The sequence below is a fragment of the Amphiprion ocellaris genome, unplaced genomic scaffold, assembly GCF_022539595.1.
Source record: "Amphiprion ocellaris isolate individual 3 ecotype Okinawa unplaced genomic scaffold, ASM2253959v1 Aocel_unscaffolded91, whole genome shotgun sequence".
NCBI lineage: Eukaryota > Metazoa > Chordata > Actinopteri > Pomacentridae > Amphiprion > Amphiprion ocellaris.
This window is the reverse complement of record NW_026559575.1, coordinates 1-5001: the sequence shown is the minus strand read 5'-3', so window position 1 is coordinate 5001 and position 5001 is coordinate 1. Positions and strand designations below refer to the sequence as shown.

Below are 5001 nucleotides of genomic sequence, written 5' to 3'. Positions count from 1 at the left end.
CTAGTGCCAGATGATTCATCATGAATTCAGCAGCTACAGACTGAAATGAAGCTCATGGCGATGCCGTTATTGAAATTCCTGTTCCGAGATCAAATGTTCAGAGCTGCAGCCTTGAATGCAGCTGTCTGCTGTCTGATAGTTTTTTCTCATTGTAGTCTTCAATAAAGTCTTTTTTCCTCATGTCAGGATGTGGGTGAGACTCTTCTCAGTCTCTGCAGACGTCCCTCATGTGCGATCTCCAGAGAAGAAACAGAAAAAACTGGTCACTGCTTCAGCATCACAAACACTCTCCAGCATTGAGAGTGTTTTTAGGAATTCCATTCATTGTGTTGTGAACTTTGAAGGAGCAGAAACTTTTACAGCTGCCAAAGATATTGAGCTCCAAGTCTGGATGTTTTAGGAAATCAAGTTCATCAAATGAAACACTTGATTATTGCTGATAACTGATCATTAAATTAGTGGAAGAAATCCCAACATAAAAACCTGTAAACTCTCAGGCAGCTTTTGTTAAAGTTTGTCTATAATTCTATCATCATGTTCTGGAACCAGGACTCTGCAGAAGTTCCTTCAATCAGATACTTGTGTTGTTTCTATTTAAGGCCTCAGAGTTTGAACGTACAGCAGAGGATTAGGAAAGGAATGATTTTAATATTTAAATCAGGTCCAGTAAATGTTTGGAGTAAAAATGATTAAAATTTTGATTAGATCAGATTTGTGTCAAATAATATTGTTAGTCTCACTTAAATATATCCAAATGAGGTCAGCGTATTTATTTTATAGAATATTTGATTTCTTAATCTCAATACTGTAGGGTCTGACCCTAAATATTACAATATTGATGTAAATTTAAATAATATTTTAGTGCAGAGTCATAAACTTTAATCAGCTAAACTTACATAATAAATATCACTGCACGATCTTAACCTAAACATTCATATTATTGAGGTTAATTTACATAAATCCTGATATTTCTAGAGTCTTAATTGGAATATTTCTAACATTAATCTTTTTGTATTGTGTGATGATAAACAACAATAACCCGACTTTCAGATAATATTTATTGTCTGTGATTGAGACTAAATTCCTCCACATTCTGGAACTGGATTGAATTTCCCAAAATCAAACAATGGACAGAATTTAACACTCATGTATCCATGGCAACGCTAAAGTTTCTGCTTCTTACCAAAGTTCACAACACAAGTAAAGATTTTAATGTAAAACTTCAGGGATGACTGCTGACCATAAGTATTCTGATCAATACTTCATGATCAATATCAGGACAGATGTTACAATTCCAGCTGTTCCATTAGACTGCAGTTATTCACAGAGAAAGTAAAACATCACATTCCTCATAAAAACTAGATGGGATTTTATTAAATAAGTGTTGGTGAATAAACAGCGTAAAAAGTGTAAAGCAGCTCCATTAAATCAGGAGATGTGAGACTTCCACAGCATGGATCACCATCTGCTGTGTTGATTCATAGCTGAATGTCACAATGAACTGAGATAGAAAAGCTGCTTTGAGCTGCAACATTACAGTCTGACAATCCAACACCATCACAGTTTTCATCTGGTTGTTTTGCTCCAACATGCTGTGAAGTTCAGTTTTTTACCTGAATCAATACAGAGATTCTATTTCCAACCAAGACTGGAATAAAAATTAGAATGTTATGAAGTTATTAATGCAACTAAATCCTTTCAGATGGAAGGATTTTACTTCTAAGTTCTAATTCAAGTTTCAGTTGGAGCTTCATTGCATCCACAAAGAAAAAGCAGTGAAACCTCATAGCAACATTTAATAAACCTACAGCTTCCCTGGTTGGCTCATTGGTGGAGTTTGTTACTGAGCATCTGAACCTTAAATCCAGTGAGACGACCATCTTCAGTCGAGGCAGTCAGAGAACTTCAAGACCTTCCATCAGCTGGACCAGATGTGGCATCATCTCCCTCTGAACATCTGGATGACAGGAGAAAAGGACAGAAATCAAACACAGATCACACAAATACAATTTATTCACTTTCATCATTTTAGAAAAGTAGCATGAACTTTATTAAAAACTTGACAACATCAGTAATGAAAGTAAATGTTTTTATCTCATGTTGAAGCTAAATTTAAAGTCAATTTTAATGACAGTTTATCCTGAGAGGAGTGAGAATGGAGCCTTTTCTTTCTTTTTTAGAATATTCCCTCAAAATATTCTGTTTATTATTGGCTTTAGAAGCATTATTCTCTTTACTTATTTATTTTTTAAGATACCTCAGGACTGATGCACTTTGCTGGTTTGCAGATAATTTTATGTACAATGACAATAAAGATCTTCTATTATAACATATTTTGCTAAAACAAGAACTGAAACCTTCTCAACCATCTCTCAGTCTGCAAAATTCCAACTGAAACAAAGAATTATCTGATGTAGTTATTATTATAATCTTTACTGAACCAGTCCTGGAATTAATAAAAATCTGTATATGGATATGATTTTCTCTGATGGGACCACTAAAACTGCATCCAATAAAGTAAGTCTCTTCTGCACTGCACACATTCTACACTTTTGTATAACTCTGGATGTCAGAGTAAAGGCAGACAGATCCACCAATAGCCACAACATTCTGACCACTGACAGCTGAAGAGAACAACATCCATCATCTTGTTCTAATGCAACGTTCTGCTGGGAAACCTTGACGTTCATGTGGATGTTTGACATGTACCACCACCTAAACACTGCAGGACAAACAACCCCCTTGTCTCCATGGCAACAGCAGTCCTTGATGCCAGCTGCCACCCTCAGCAGGACAAATATAAAACTACTCAGGAGTGGTCCGAGGAACACGACAGAGCTAAGCTGTTCACCTGGGTTCTACACTCCCCACATCCACATCTGATGGAGCATCTGTGGGATGGTCCAGGATCAGCCTGGTCTAGGTAGGACCCACCCTGCAACCCACAGGATCCACAGAATCCCCAGAGGTTCTGATGAACCACTGGGTCAGAGGAGTTTTAGCAGCATAAAGGGACCAACACAGTATTAGTCAGGGTGGTCAGAATGTTATACTGTTATATTGTCATGCTGATTATATGATCAGTAACTGTTACCATCAATTATAACGTCCACATTGATCAGGAAAAAAAAACAAACTATCAGTTCATTCAGAAACTGTGGGGTTAAACCTAAAAACACAGACCTCAACAGCAGTTTGTTTCTAAGCAGAACACCAGCCGGTTTTCACTAAAGAAGCTTCCAGAGCAACAATTAAATGACAGTTTTGTTCTCATTAAGTTCACAGAGTCAGAATCAGCCAAAATAATGTTTACACACATCAGGAAAAGAAAAACTTTTATAAATATTTCATTTGTATAGAGTACTTCTATACATATAGATTCCTCTTTCTAAGTTTGATCAAATCACAATAACTCTGTGTCCTGTTGTACGATGTTTTCCCCAACAGATGGCGCTACCCTCATGAATGGAGCATCAACAAATGACGTCTACAACACAACAGAAATGTCTGGAAGCCAGTGGCACCACTTTGAGCACCTCTTGTAATTGTAGAGGCCAAAGATAACTTTTATTGATCTCATGATGTCTGAATGAATTTGGTATTGAAATATTTATGCAAGTTTTTCTTTTCCTGATGTGTGTAAACATTATTTTGGCTGACTCTGTATAATGGGTTTCTGACAGGTCACCAGGCAACATCTTTTTATAATAATGACAAACATACCTGCATTCTACAGGAGTGATTTTCCTCATGTGCAGGTAAAGATGTGTGAGGAGCTTAGAGATGACAGGAGCAGGAGTCATCCTCACTAATTCAGCTTCCACCTAGAAACAGAAAGACCACAAACAAACACACTGATATACTCTCAAACGTTCAACCTCACAGCCTCAAAATATCTGTTTAGGAAGTGTTGTGTTTCTAAATTCTGCTGAAAGCATTGACAGACATTCTCTTACAAGGTTGTGTAAAAAGCAGCCTGTCCTCTGAGCTACTGAGAAATCTTCCTGAACAAAGTTTCTACGTGTAAATCAGCTCAACAGAAACTAAAGCCTCAGTCAGAGATAACAGGTATCACAAATTATAAACAATTTTCTTTGTTAACTCAGACTTTCTGCTTCAACCTCACATAAAAAGGGGAGTTTAACTCAACAGGTGACTGAAAATGAACGGCTTGTGCAGTTCTAGATCCAAAAGTAGGATGTTTCAACTCATGTTTTACTACAAATACATGCAATAATAAATAAATACAATAGTTGGTTGTTAGTTTAATTCACTATTAATGTCACTTTATATACTGGATTGAACTTGAGCAGTGAAAGAGAGAAGGAATTTAATGAAATTATGGAGATTCAGAGAGGTAATGTTGCGCAGTTAAGTTCAGCATGGTTTAATTCAAAGCAGCTGAATGTTAAACTTCAGTGCAGCTGAACGGGTTTCAGTTAACCTTAAAGTAAAATAACTTTTTTAAAAGCTAAAATACACAGCAGAGAAATACAGGTTGAGAAGTTCCTTCTAATAATGACGACAGCTGTGGCAGCAACTAACACAGGTGTTCAGCAGTAAGTTAGCCACCTGTGTTGATTAGCCCGCTAGCTAACTTAGCCGCTTAGCTAGCTAACTTAGCCACTTAGCTAGCTAACGCGTCCGGACCAACTGCTCAAACACGACAAAACACAACTCTTCACAAGTCGCTGACTTAACGTTCAACAAAACAACGCTACTGGTTAGAAGTATTTATCTTCTTACCGTGTTTTACTCCAAAAACAAGGTCAACAGCAGCCAGAGATGCTACCTAGTGATGTTACGAGATGTGCGGGGGCTGTGAAGCGTGTGTCGGGTAATGGAGGGGGCGTGTCCACAAGGCTTGCTTCATTTAGGGGAGGAGCCAAAAATGATGACGTTCGAAGCCTGGCAAGCCGGTCGTACCACGTGACTGGTTTAGGAAGTGGTTCGCAGTTTGACATGCAATTCAAAATATAAGGAGCAGTGAAACGCAATGGA

General features: G+C 37.6%; 1 long non-coding RNA gene across 2 annotated transcripts; it reads right to left on the bottom strand.

The window, feature by feature from the left end:
* Positions 1–1826: 1826 nt before the first annotated feature.
* LOC129348534 (uncharacterized) lies at positions 1827–4849 on the bottom strand. 2 transcript variants are annotated; one of them, XR_008601103.1, is made up of 3 exons: positions 4747–4849; positions 3724–3824; positions 1827–1957 (listed from the first exon to the last, which is right to left on the bottom strand). It is a non-coding gene; the product is annotated as an uncharacterized LOC129348534 (long non-coding RNA). The 2 variants fall into 2 exon arrangements; XR_008601104.1 differs by lacking the exon at positions 1827–1957 and adding an exon at positions 2852–2982.
* Between the last annotated feature and the right edge of the window lie 152 nt (positions 4850–5001).